This window comes from Loxodonta africana, chromosome 16, assembly GCF_030014295.1.
Source record: "Loxodonta africana isolate mLoxAfr1 chromosome 16, mLoxAfr1.hap2, whole genome shotgun sequence".
Classification (NCBI taxonomy): Eukaryota; Metazoa; Chordata; class Mammalia; order Proboscidea; family Elephantidae; genus Loxodonta; species Loxodonta africana.
The window spans coordinates 60830745-60845871 of record NC_087357.1 but is presented as its reverse complement, the minus strand read 5'-3'; positions in this window follow the sequence as shown (position 1 = coordinate 60845871).

Genomic DNA, 15127 nt, shown 5'->3' with positions numbered 1-15127 from the left:
CAGTGTTAACCACTTTCCAATTACAAATGATGTGAAAGGTTCTCCAAGTGGCTGGCTCCATGGAAGATGTTCCTTAAAAAGAAAAAGTCCTCCAAGATCATCCAAGACCAAGAATGCCCCACATTTATAGCACCAGGGATATCAACCTGTTCAGTACACTTAAAGGGAAAACAGTGAAATATGAGTCGACAAGAGGAGAAGAACATCCACAAAAGGGGAATGAGCACAGAAAGAAATCAGTCAGAGTGTCAGGGGAAGGAACTGTGCTGGGTGCCAACCTTATAAATGTTAACTAGCTCTTTCTCTGACATTATGAATCTGATATGATTTGAGAGACACTAGGACAAAAATGAAGAGAAAACTTACCCTAGCCTGACATTCTTCTTATCCTATTTAGCAAGTGGCTTATTATCAAAGTTTGTTCCCTCCAAGGCTTGGTGTCCATATGCCCAGTTGGTTTTGTTCTGTCCCATGGCCCCAGCCTGGCTTTTAACCTTAGCCTGCTACCCTATACTCGGGAATGAAGAGAGAATGGATGATCCCAGCAAATAATACCAAGTCGAGTCCAGAAAAACAGTTCAGAGAAGGGTCTTGTGAAAATGGGTCTATAGAGGAATCATCTTTATGAGAAAAGTAGCCTGCATAGAGTAGGGGTTACCTACCCACCCTTAACTTCCAAAGACAAATGGCATAATGGGGCTATCAAAAGAAAAAGCTGAATCCAACCCTTTCTCCAGGAATGGCTCACAGATATGAGACATTTGTAAAGAGGAGAAAGACGATTATACCATTTAAGCCTGTTTCCTACTCTTTCTTTGCTTTCAGAGCTGTAAGATGGTGGCCCTCACCAGGGGTGGTGTCCATAGAGGGTTTCATGGGGCCAGGTGCATTGCAGAGCAGGGAAGCAAGGAGGACTGTTTAGATCCATCAAGGAAAGAGACATGATGAGATACTTGAAGATCTCTGTTTTTCGTTTTAGTGCATACAGAGTGATAGAGCATATAGGAAAAGGACAGAGCCCAAGTCAGTAATTAAGTGTATAGATTTGACTTGAAATTTGTCCGTGTTAAACCTCTTTGGAATGGAGTATATGTCTAGTCTCAGAATGAGAAGCTATCCTATAACTAGGAGATAACCAGTACCCATAAAACTGGTTTGAACAGCCCTCGCCCTATGGTAAACTTAAAAGTGTTTCTAAATTTGAATTCCCTTCCTTCCACCCCTACTGAAACTTGGTCCCAGGAAAAATAGCAAGGTGGAAAGCAATTGACTCTAGACAGTTAACAAATCCACTAGTGTTTCTGCATTACTCACTCCTAGTCAACAAACATTCACTAAGCGTCCACTTAGAGCATGAACAAGACTATGGGCTGTTAGCTTGTGTCATTCTCTGATGTGCCTGCCCTCTTCAACTGCTCCTACTTCCAAAGTCTATGTCATATTCTTGCAGCTCCTGACAATACAACTGGGTTGGGTGCTGACAAAGAAGGTCAGCATGAGCTCAAGAGTATTGCATTATTGCTGGAAGAGTGCTCCCATTAATAAAAGCGGGCATTGTGTAATGTCATTCACATATTACTGTACATGAAATGATGCAATGTGATGCTGGCCCTTGATTCACCCAGAGCTTAATGGGAGAAATGAGACTGGTCATTCCAAATCCCCGCATTCTTACTATTGAGAATCATAAAATATTAAAGCTGGGAAGTACGTTAGCATATCTCACCCAACCTCCTTTTTTTAATAAGTAGGGCATCTGATGCCTATGTTTTTCTTCACTGAACCTACCCACTGAAATCTGGCCAAAGAACCCGTTGCTACTCACAAATGCAATGTTTGAAAACAGACTGGGTCCTGTGCCATCTGGTATGCCCTTGGTGTGCTGGAAGACTAAGAATCTAGAATAGTTCCAATACATCTAATACATTTCACATGCATTCTTAGTATTCCTGGTACTAAAAATTCTCTCCCAGAGCTATGGGGATAGGAGATAAAGGTAGGGAAAATAAAAGTAGTTTTTGTTTTCCTATAATTTCACCTGATTCATGGCTGCATCAAGGTGAGCTCCCTAATCTTATATCTCAGATCTACAGGGCATGGGCCCAGCCCTCTTTGTTTGATGCAGAGTTCCAAAGATTGCCCAGCTTTGGAAGCAATCTCAAAGGCATGTTTGTGTTGGATCTTTTAAAAAATGACATAGTCCTCATTGAGCTTGCACCTGTGTGTTTGTCTACCTTCTGCCACATCTCCTTAATAGGGGAGGTAAATAAGAATGGTTTGCCATTGATGAGTTCAGTCTACACAACATCAAGACAAGGATGATGTGGGTCATAAGCCACTTTTTGCCTAAATTATTTGTGTAATTGTGGTATGGGGTACAAGAAGCTTCCTTAAGAATTATTCTTGGGTTTGGCAGCCTTTGTTCAATGGAAACTTGTTTGGCCTAACAGAAAAGTCAAGGATGACGTCATCTTTCTCTAGGCAAGTTTTCAACTAAAAGGTACTATAAAAATCTTGGGTACCAAATGAATCTGTTAATAAGGGTAGGCCCTCACCAGTGTCTTTTACCCAAAGACATGCTTACCTGGGATTAAGATGCTTAGCAAGACTCCTTGGAATGCCAAAGGGAAGACTGGAAAGTAGCAGAGGTTGCTTCTGTTTTTGAGAAGGCCCCTCCTATGTTTACATAATACAAAGCCTTGGAAATAGAAAACTCTGGCCATAAAGTTAGAGGCCAAGAGAAGAAATAGAAATTAAATGAAATGCTTCCTCTCGCCTCCCCCTCAGTCTTATAAAAATAGACAGAGACTTCCTTTTCCACTTACAGATGGGGAGAGTGCTGCTTGCAGTTGAGCTGATCTGTGAGGTTGAAGCAAGCTGGGTCATTGTCGACAAGTCTGAGTTATAGTCTTTCTGTATTTAAGCCCCATCCCTAAGAGGGCATTTGGATTGGTAAGTAGCATGACTTCCTGGGCAGTGAAGAAGAGTAGAAAGTGCTAGATTTAATGCTAGAACATCAATTTTTGGCAAGTCACAGACTCTTCTTCCACCTCACCAGAAGCTGAGTATTGAAACACATCCCTGTACTAGCCTCACTGAGAGTAAAAAAACTGGAATGGTTTTATGAAGGATCTGTAGGTTCAAGAGGTAAAAAATACAATTTTGTTTCATTCATTTACTGACTCAGTAGACATCTATATAACTCCTGACTCTCCTAATCTGTGCAATTTGCCATATTTGTAGAGCATGGAATATGACATGACCAGGTCTGGGCCCTCAGTGACCTTTCATACTAGCTGGGGAGATGAGACAGATCTGTAAATATTAATAATACAAAGTAGAATGTAACAAGCCCTCAAAAAAGATTAGGATAAAAGGTCTTAGAAATTCAGATTAAAGAAGAGTCTGGCTGGGCTGGGGAGAGCAGGGAAGGCTTCATAGTGGTGGTGTCAGAGAAATGGTGAAGAACCGCATACTAGGTGGCAAGCAGCATGCAAAGGTATTAAGGCTACTAAAAGTGACGTAGGTTTGGAAAATGTAGAGTTAGCTAGTTGGAGGCAGTGTAGAGAATGGGATGAGAGTAACAGGCACTAAAGCTGAATGGAGGACTTTGAATGTTAGGCAAGAAGTCTAGCCTGCAAAGTAGGAGAGCAGTGGAGAACCACTGCAGATTTCAAAGAACAAAAATTAATTGGGCTGTAGGAAAATTTATCTGGCAAATGGGTTTAGGGAGTAAAAGACAAGAAGGAGGAGGTGATTCAGGAAACTATTGTAACAGTCCACACAGCAGGAAATAAAGGCCTGAAATGTGGGTAGGGAATGGAGGGAGAGTCAGTGGGATCAAAATAAGAAGGCAGATATAGGAGATGTGGCACTAAAATGACAATTGATTAGGTGTGGGGCACCAAAAAAAAAAAAAACCTGTTGCCATCGAGTTGATTCTGACTCATAGAGACCCTATAGGACCAGAGTAGAACTGCCCCATGGAGTTTCCAGAGAGTGCCTGGTGGATTTGAACTACCAACCTTTTGGTTGGCAGCTATAGCACTTAACTGCTATGCCACCAGGGTTTCCAGGTATAGGTACGGTGAAACCTACTGTCAAATATGACTTTGAGGATTTTTAGCTTAGTTATAACTCTGCCTGGGTTATGATTACAACCATTTCTATTCAGGAAAAAGCATTTAAAAGAAAGCTATTCTGTCATAAAGAAATTTGCCCAGGGACTTATACCTGGCAAATATAATGATCCCAAAAGAATGAGTTGAATAATATCTGAAAAATAGCCTCATAGAATATATTGAAGGCCTATGAATGAGTCTCAGGATAATACAATGGTTAACATGCTTAGCTGATAACTGAAAGTTTAGGGGTTCAGGTTCACCCAGAGGCACCTTGGAAGAAAGGCCTGGTGATCTACTTCCAAAAAATCAGCATTGAAAACCCTATGGAGCACAGTTCTGCTCTGACACACATGGGGTCACCATGAGTTGGAAGCGACTCAAGGGCAACTGGCACACTATGAAGGGCTTCTCCTGTGGATGGCAGATACAGAGAACACACAAAGCAAAAGAAGATCTGACTTCAGAGAGCTTACAGTTGGGGATGCAAGAATAACACAAAGAAATAAAACCGAACACTGTAAGAAACTGTAATTAATGGCTAAATAGTATAGTCCAGATTGTGAATTATATAGACATTTAGAAGCAAAGCAGAGCAATGAAGGGGTCAGGCTTCTTGGAGAAAATGGTACACGAGCTGTTGTTATGGTTAGACATGGAAAAATGGAAGAGAGTGAGGCAGGGACAAATGAAACCAGAGAGCTGGGAACAGACAGCTGTGTTTATGAGGGAGTGAAGAGACTAGCCTGGGTATCTCTTCTCTGGGAATTTAGGAAAACATCTCTTCACTAAGAATTGAGGAAACTTCCCAAAGACAGTCATCCAGGAAAGATTAAGGGTACATGGAAAAAAGACATTGGCACAGTATATTACTTGGATCAATGGTGACCAATATTTGCATAGTCAGAATGTAAACATTGACCATTGCCTATTAACTTAGCCATATCAGAATATTGCTATTTGGGGAGATAGAAGAAGGAAAATTGTGGGTGTATGTACGAAAGAGCAAAGTTTCTATCTTTTTTGGCAGGAGACCAATAAATAATGCTTTAAATCAATAAATCAAGGAATAGCATATGTTTACAAATAGAGAAGTACATAGGAGAGGCAGGAATTAAAGAAGTGGGTGGTTGCCTCTGGGAAGCAAAAGGATGGGGTTGGAGTGGAGCAGAGGACTGCTAATTTTAATTATACTATGTGAATTTTAGGGGTTAGGAGTGCTTCCGTGGTAGAATTCTCACTAATGCAGGAGACCTGGGTGTTATTACCAGCCAGTATACCTCATGCACAGCCTCCGCACGTCTCTCAGTGGAAGCTTGCATGTTGCTACGATGCTGAACAGGCAGGCATCCATGGAGTTTCCAGACTAAGACAGACTAGGATGAAAGGCCTGGTGATCCACTTCTGAAAATCAGCCAGTAAAAACCTTATGGATCACAATGGTTCAATCTCGTTGTACATGGGGTTAACCTGAGTTGGGGGCCTGACTTGACAGACACTAAAAAAAACAACAGTATGTGAATTTTAAAACTATACAAATAGAGTTCTAGACAAAAAGAAAAATTACATTTGAAAACTTTGCTCTCATATTCCTTCTGGGGAATAGTCCGGTGAGTGGTGATTCGAGTGAATAAGACAGGACACTTGGATTGGTTTTGCTGCCTTTGATGGGGAATCCGTGGCTGGGAAGCCACAAGGCTCTGTCTCAGCCAGGCTGGCTTCCTGTGTTCTCCCTTTCCACCTTCCTGCTGGCAACAAAACTCAGCTTGCTTGAGTTCCTTTCCTTTTTAACATGGCCATAGCCTTCCATGTAAAGGAGCCCTGGTGGCACAGTGGTTAAGTGCTCAGCTGCTAACCCAAAGGTTGGCAGTTTGAACCTACCAGCTGCTCTGTGGGAGAAAGATGTGGCAGTCTGCTTCCATAAAGATTACAGCCTTGGAAACTCTATGGGGCAGTCTACTCTGTCGTATAGGGTCACTTTGAGTCAGAATCAACTTGAAGCCAACAGGTATAGCCTTCTGTGCAGAGTTTTTCCCTCCCCTGGGTTCCAGGGGCAGCATGGGAGGCAGGACCTCCAGCTCCTCACTTCATTGATGACCCCAAGGAAAGAAGCTCCAAAACGTTTTTCATTTCGTCTTACTGCAAATTCACCAGGAATAATAAATGTGAAAGAGTGAGGAGGATGAATCCATCTTACAAAGTTCTTATACTCGTGGTCTGGGCCTATGGTGCCTACATCTCTTATTTTCTCTGGCTTGGACTTTATTTTTCTTTTTTATTCCAGATGGCCCATCCAGTCAGGAAACAAAGAAGAGCCTAGGAAGGACAGTAAGTGCTACAAGTCGGAGATTCGCATTCCTGGGATCTTCCAGATTGAGGAAACCTGTATAAGTGAAGGGTGTGGGTGGTGGTGTGGTGGTTCAGTGGTGGAATTCTCACCTTCCATGCAGGAAAGCTGAGTATGATTCCTGGCCGATGCACCTCCTGCATAGCTACTACCTGTCAGTGAAGGCTTGCGTGTTGTCATGATGGGGGCTTCCAGACTAAGATGGACTAAAAAGAAAAGACTTGATGATCTACTTCAGAAAAAATCATCCAATGAAAACTGTATGCATCACAATGGTCTGTTCCCGTCGTGGATGGGGCCCCCATGAGTCAGGGGCAACTAGACAACAACATAAGTAAGAGTCCCTGGATGGTGCAAATGGTTAACGTGCTTGGCTGCAAACCTAAAGGTTGGAGGTTCGAGTCCATGGAAGAAAGGTCTGGTGATCTACTTCCAAAAATCAGCCATGGGAAACCCTGTGGAGGACAGTTCTACTTGGACACACATTGGGTCTCCAGGAGTTGGAATCAATTCAAAGGCAACTGGTTTATATAAGTGAATGCTAGTTCTGCAAAAGAAAGGCTCTTCTCTCTTCAGACTAAAAAGATAATTGGATTCCTGGATTTATTTTGAACATACCCTCTCCAAGGTCTTCTGCTTTCCCTCCACTCCACCCCCTCCCCTGTCAAAAAGGGGAGGGGGAGATCTTTAACATCTCCATGTCTGGGAGGAGGCAACAACCAGTTACCTCAGTGTGCCATGCTTGGAAATTTTTATCCATCCCTGTACATTGACTTTTGGAGGCTTCCAAGGTGCACAGCCAGGTCAGAGCCGTATTACCTGTCCGGGGAGGAAATCTGTAAACAGTGTTTTGACATGTCCTGGGCCCCAACATTCCCGACAGCCCTTTCTTTAAAAGAAAAAAAAAAAAAAAAGTCCAGGCTCTCATACTAAGTTTCTGCTGAGAACAGCAAAAGGTTTTCTTTTCCATTTTTCTCTCCCTCTTCCTTCTGCTTGCATCGACATAGCTCCAAGCCTGGCTCTGGGGCATCTGAGTTTACAAAGAACCTTTTGTCTCAGGCGGAGCAGCCAGAAATGGGGCCTACTGATAGGTTGGCTTGTAATTGATCAAAAGCCCCAGGCATTCAGGTGGCCAAAGTTCTTTATCTGGCTTTTTCACAGCCAACAATCAGGATAAATAGGACATAAATATTCAGCTATAACCAATAAAAGCCCACGCTTACTTCGGGAACCCCCATTTCTGAATGCCATCCCGCTCTTACTCAGACACGGAATAGAGGTCCCCCAACTCCGCAAACAAAGTAACAGGAAATGGGCCAGGGTTCAGAAACAAAGCCACTCCCCAGAACAATGGGGCAGGGTATCAGAAAATAGCCCGCAAACTTCTTTAAAGTTGTGTTACAGAAGCAGCTGGATAAAACCAGCCGCAGGGACATGCGCAGAACACCCACCTGTGACTGCTGTGTGACCTTCTACCAGGGCAGTAAGGGGCAGCAGCAACAGCTGGGAATCGAACTTGGGGATCTAGAGACTGCGCAGGCGCGACACCCAATAATAAGTCCTGCTACGAATCCCAGAGGCCTCCGGGACAGGAGCCATCTTAGAAAGCCACTGCGTGCACACCTGAGTTAACCTATCACCACCCAAAACAGGCTACTTGCCAGAAAACCCTGCCGCTGCCTGTGAATAAACATGAATCTTTTCCTGCTCAAGAACTTTTAAAAACCTAGGCAAGTTTTTTGTTCTGTGAGACAGGAGTATGTGTTGCTTAGGCCCTCCTCGTCTCCACTTGGAAGCCTCTTCAATAAAGCTTTCTCGTGTAGAAAATTCTGTGTGCCTTATCTGTTCATTCTTGACCACTGAGAGGCAAGAACCTTATTCCGGTAACATTACCTCAGAGAGGTGCCGATAGTTTAGGAACCAAACCATCATCAGGACTCAGGCCTGGCCCAGGAGAATGGCTTGTCACCCTGCACCTCTCCTGACGTGCACATGAAGGCCTTGATGGTGGTTAGGACATAGTTTCCTCATCTCTCCTGGGGATGACAAACATTCTTGTTTTGTTTAGCAGACCGAGTGAAGGAACCAGAACAGAGTCCTAGCTGAACAGTCAGCCCTCCAAACCCTGTACCTGACAAAAGGGGGTGAATGTGTAGGGAAGGAGGTAGCAAATGAGGTGGAATGTTCTGGCTAGTTAGATTTCCCTTCCTGCTTGTATCTTCCCCATCTTTTGAAGTTGGTTCTTGCACTGCCCAGAATGGAACAGCAGAAAGAATGTGGGCAATTCTAGAGATGTCCTCACTGATTTCTGACTTCCACATATTCATATAGTGCTTTATAGTATTTACATTTACAGCACTGCATGTACCGTTGGAGGTCTCGAGAAGAAGCTTCAGGGGCTGGTGTGAACTGCAGCCTGGGCCCCTGGCTACCAGCTGCTTCACCTGCCAGGAAGGCCACCAGAAGGAAAGGGAATGGGAAAGAGAAAAAGAAGAGAGTGGGTTCTCTCTAGCAAAGCTTCCTCTATAACGCAGATCCACAGGTCCATGATTCTTCTCCCCAGACCCTAAATAACATCAGTAGTCAATTGTTCCTGAGTTGGGCTGTGCCTTCTCTGGAGTCAACAACAATTAATTTAACGATCAAGTTCATTTTGACTTCTGCATCTGTCTCCCCAAGAAGAGTGGAGCCATTTACACACTGTATCTCTTCAGACTGCGCCTCCTTAGTCCAGGTTGATCATCACATGGCTCCTCTCTTTCCTAACTACATTTGTTGTTGGTGGTTGCTGTTCAGTCAATTCTGACTCACGATGACCCCATGTGTACACAGAACTACGCCATAGGGTTTTTAAGGCTGTGGGTCACACTCAGAGCTTTTCAATTTGGGGATATAAGATGTTGGTTTTATATGAACTTTATTAAGTGCTTATCTTCTAGGAACATTCTGAATTACCTTGGTCTCTCTAATTTTCTTTTCTTTTTTTTTCTCTATTACAGGGCTTCACTGGATAGAATGAGTTAATGTACTTGGCAGCTAACTGAAAGGTTGGAAGTTTGAGTCCACCCAGAGGTGCCTTGGAACAAAGTCCTGGTGATCTACTTCTGAAAAATCAGCCATTGAAAACCCTACAGAGCACAGTTCTACTGTGACACACATGGGGTCATCACGAGTGGGAGTCCACTCAGTGGCAACTCGTTTTTCTATGATAAGAACAAAACTCACAGCCCCATGGATTGCCTTCTTTTCCTCCCTCTCAGCTCAGATTATTAGAGATTGGCATTCTTATTTCGGAGATGCTTTCATCCCCCTTAAAAAAAAGTTCTTGAACAGCTCCCTGCATTCTTAAAGAAACAAGTCTGATTTGATCCCTTCTGAATCATTGCAAGTTTTTCTGCCAGTTGCATCAACTACGAACATTTTGGAAACCATAATCTCTGGAAAAAGGATTTCTGATTTCTAAGAGGAGGTGTATACAGTGCACAGGACTTTTTACAAGCTCTTGTTTTGGGTATCAAAAGCTTTTAGCTACCAATCAAACAGCTTTGTTCCAAAAATAGTACAAATTTATCTGAATTGTTGAGGGTTAGGCTGACTGAGTTTCCTTCTGAGTAACTCTGGCTAAATTTCATCAAGCACTCCCTGTCTCTTTGTAACTATGTATCTAGTCTTTCCCTTTCTAAGAGGAAATCTTTTGACCTCAGCTTGTGCTTCTGATAAACAGTGTGAGAACCTTTGGTGACTCAGAGGAGAGGAAAAAGGCCAACTCTCTCAGCCTTCCACATACTGAGGGAAATTTGCGGGGGATACTTGAGTAGATTGTCTCTAATGGACCTTCAGCATTTGCCTCCTCTAGATTTTGTCTCTTTACTTCCATGTGTTTCTCTCTGTGACTAGACTTTAAGTTCCTTGAGGACCATGCCTTTCCGCTTAGCGCCCCCGGTGGCACCTAGCAGGGTCTTGCTTGAAGATAGCAGACCAGTGTCATGCCTAAGAGCTCAGACTCTGAGTCAAACACTCTCTTGTTAGGTCCAACCCCATCACTTTGTGACCCCTAAAGAACTCCAAAACCAAACCCATTGCCGTTGAGTCAATTCCGACTCATAGCGACCCCTGTATATGATCCCTTGGGCAGCCTTAATCGCTTCAAGTCTCAGCTTCCACTTCTGTTAGTTCAGGATAATAATAGGTTTGTTATAAGGATTGACTGAGTAATGTATACAAAGCAGTAGGCCCAGTTCCTGGCATATAATGAGCAATCGAGGAAATTCTAGCTATTTATTATTACCACTATTTTTTTATGTGCTAATTATATACTTTTTGAGTGAATGCATGGATGGGTGGGTGGATGGATGGATGGACGGATGACATTCTCACTTGCTGCAGTAAGCAGATATTGCAATGAATTACAAAAGTGTTTCTCCAAGATTTTGGCCTGCCAAGTCTCCATTCTGGAATTAGAAGTCGGGGATTTCCATATTTTTAAAGCTCCGCCTCCGCTCCCGGGTTTGTTCTGATCTTCACTGTGATACTTGAGGTTTGTTTAGAGGGCCAATACCTGTCTGTTCCTGACTCTCTTTTCTAGAGTGAAAGAAAGCCCAACTTTTGCTAATACTTTATTGCCAATAGCGATATTATTTCTAGAAGGATAATTCTTATCTTGATGGCTGCTTTCTAACATAAACACCCAGGAGAAAATGAAAGAACATCGTTTCCACACCACGCAGTGGAGAATAAACAAAGAAGTGAGTAGTTGCTCCAGGAGAGGAGTGCTTTTGCACGCCCAATTACCTGTCTGAGTTGTTGGCCTGCTTCCTGGTTGCTTTTCTTTGCATTGCTTGACCTTTAGACTAATGCCATTAAAATACATACCCGGTCCCACATAAATGGTTTTCAATGGCCTGGCTGCTTAGGGAGAACTCATTGACATGCAGCGGACAGTTACTTATGCATGTGAAAAAAGAGATTAAGAGTCCTTTTTGACATCAGCTTGCTAGGATCACATTTTGTTATGGCCCCTCTATAGATTAGTGACCTCCCTATGGATTGTTGGCCTCAGGTGACATTATAGCATCTGGCATCTCCTTCTCTAGCTACCAGGGATGGAGATGTTTCCATGGCCAAGAGGTTCTCTGCCCTGGGTTCAGCCCTGGGCTTGTTGCTGACTGACTGGTTGGTGGAAACAGTGATATGATATTCATCTACACTTCTTGTCTGGATTCTTTCACCAAATTCTTTTTTTTTTTGTGTGTGTGTGTGTGTGTGTGCTTTAGGTGAAAGTTTACAGCTCAAGTTAATTTCTCATACAAAAATTTATACACATTTTTTGGTGACATTGGTTGTAATCCCCACAATGTGACAGCACACTCCCCTTTTCCACCCTGGGTTCCTTGTGTCCATTCGACCAGTTCCTGTCCCTTCCTGCCTTCTCATCCGCCTCTGGACAGGAGCTACCAATTTAGTCTCGTGTATCTGATTGAACTAAGAAGCACGCTCCTCACGTATATTATTTTTTGTTTTATACTCCTGTCTAATCTTTGTCTGAAGAGTGGGCTTCAGGAATGGTTTCAGTTCTGGGTTAACAGAATATCTGGAGGCCATAGTTTTGGGGATTCCTCTTTTACCAAATTCTTGATTTCATCTGAATTCGGACTCTGGGGTTTCATATTTGAAGAACATGGAGCTCTTTACCCCTCTTTTCCTCTCTTACTGTTCTCCCCCCTAAAAAGGGAAACAAGACTGTAAACCTGAAAACGATTCTGGCTGTGAAATATCAGAGTCAGGGCCTAAATAGATCAGAATGCCCCTTTGAGTTGAGCTGTAGATTTTTGATGTTTACAGACAGATTCATACACTCACGTACATCTTAAGTAACAAGTTCACTTTCTTGCATTTATGTCAAACATTATGAGGAAACATATGCACATAAGACATGTCATTGCTTTCTGAGGAGACAGATCATTGCAAGGTATAACATAAAGACCATGAGGAAGATCTGAAGAACATGACTTTGTAGAGATGGTTATAGTCCCCATGGGAGTTGACATCTGAACTGTAAAGAAAGGGTTTGGGGCCTAGAAATGGAGGTGAAGTACAACTTGGCCTAAAAGAATATCGTCAGTCATATAAGCAGGACCGTTGAAGACCATTTTCTGTAAATCAGGGCGTTATTTCCACAGAGAGGGAGACTTGCAAACCTCAAAAAGCATCTACCTCATTTACCTAGAATCGACCTTAAGGACAGTTTACAATCCTTTTCATTTGGAAACAAATAGACACACGGAAATAATAGGTTGGAGCGCATAGGAGGGCTGTTCTCCTCCATTCTCAACATCTGCCATCCATGTGGTCAGAACACCTTGCTCATGCAAATGTAACTACATATGAAAATATATTGTAGTTGTTGTTAGGTACCATCGAGTCAGTTCCTACTCATAGCAACCCTATGTACAACAGAACAAAACACTGCCTGATCCTGTGCCATCTTCACAGTTATAGCTACGTTTGAGCCCATTATTACAGCCACTGTGTCAACTCATCTAATTGAAGGGCTTCCTCTTTTTCACTGACCCTCTGCTTTACCAAGTACCATGTTCTTCTCCAGGGACTAGTCTCTCTTGATAACGTCCAAAGTATGTGAGGCGAAGTCTCAAAGTCTCGCCATCTTTGCTTCTAAGGAGCATTCCGGCTGTACTTCTTCCAAGACAGATTTCAGTCATTCTCCAGGCAGTCCATGTTATAGTTGATATTTTTTTACCAACACCATAGTTCAAAGGCATCAATTTTTCTTTGGTCTTTCTCATTTATTGTCCAACTTTCACATGCATATATGGTGATGAAAATCCCATGGCTTGGGTCAGGTGCACCTTAGTCGTCAAGGTGACACCATTGCTTTTTAACACTTTAAAGAGATCTTTTGCAGCAGATTTGACTGCTGCTTCCATGGGCGTTGATTGTGGATCCAAGTAAAATTAAATTAAATTCTTGACACTTCAATCTTTTCTCTGTTTATCATGATGTTGCTTATTGGTCCAGTTGTGAGGATTTTTGTGTTCTTTATATTGAGGGGTAGTCTATACTGAAGGCTGTAGTCTTTGATCTTCATCATATATACATTATATCTATACGCATTGTACATTTACACAGTGTACTCCAAATATATATAATAAAAAATAGCTGACATAAAGTATAATAACTTATGAAGTATATGTATTTGTGAATTGATCATATATTATAGCATGTATTCCATTACATATTATATGTTACTTTTTAATGTCATTGTTATGTTAGTTGCAGTTGAGTTGGCCCGCCAGCTCATGGTGATCCCATGCACAGTGGAATGGAACTGTTCTTGGTCCTGTGCCATCCCTGTGATTGATTGTGGATCAGACTGTTGTGACCCATAAGGTTTTCAATGGCCGATTTTCAGAGCAACGTTTTCATGTTGAAACTCATAAGGTGGTTTTACTTAAGGCCACAGTTCTTGGCATAAAAGAGTGGCCATTTGGGCTGGAAGTGTATGTAGTACGGAATAGTTAGGCCACGATTCTCCTGGGCATCGTTTTTTACCTGTCCTTCTGCTTCAAGAACCCCATCTACTCTGTAGACAATGCTGGTGGATTTGGCCCTATTTCCCCTCTACCTGTCTTTAGCCACATCTAATGGCATTTTTTTTTTTTTAATGGCTAGTTCAGACTCTCACCATCTCCTTCCTACTTTTTCCAAGAGTTGTCTAACTCATCTTCCACCTCTAGGAGTTATCTTTCCCGAAGCCTAGATTGTATCTTCTTGGCCAACTGAAAACTTGTGATGCTTCCTGTTGTTTATATGAATTCTCAGCTTCTCAGCAAGATATCCAAGACCCTTTGCAATCTGTCTCCAAAATCTCTTCCATCTCTAACTCCATCCAACATGCCCCCAAAACACACAGTGCTCTAGCGCCGTGGACCCTGATCACCTTCCCAGGCCCACTCTGGTTTTATATTTCTGTGGCTTTGTGCACACTGTTCCCGTTGCTGAGAAACTTGTCCGCTCTGAGCCTAGATGTTCCCTCTTCTGAATACCTCTTTCTGATCCTCAGAGTCAGAATTACACATTCTCCCCTTTGCACTTTCAGGTAAGTTTACTCATATGTCATTTATAATTTGCCTTGTTTTGTAGCTAATAGCTTTTATCTGTCTCTCCCACTGACTATAAGCTCCGCAAAAGCAGAAACCATGTTTTATTTATCCAGCCTCTATATGATCTTGAGGAAAACCTAGTGGTATAGTGGTTAAGTGCTACGGCTGCCAACCAAAAGGTCAGCAGTTTGAATTCACCAGGCACTCCTTGTAAACACTATGGGACAGTTCTACTGTGTCTTATAGTGTCTCTATGAGTCAGAATTGACTCGACGGCAGCAAGTTTTTTGGTTTATATAATCTTGATGTTCTTGATGTTCCAAGACTTTCTTTCTATATTGTTGTCCCCCTAAGTACACATGTAGGTGTCAGGCCACACATCCATTCAGAAAACATGGCCACAGCTTTTATTCATCCTTATACATCCCCAGTAACAAACAATGCTCACAAGTTGTTTGTTGAATAGAATGAACTAGGTGACTCCTTAAGAAGCAGCTCTCCCCCCGTGGTTTCATGATTTAATTAGGAAAAATATATTT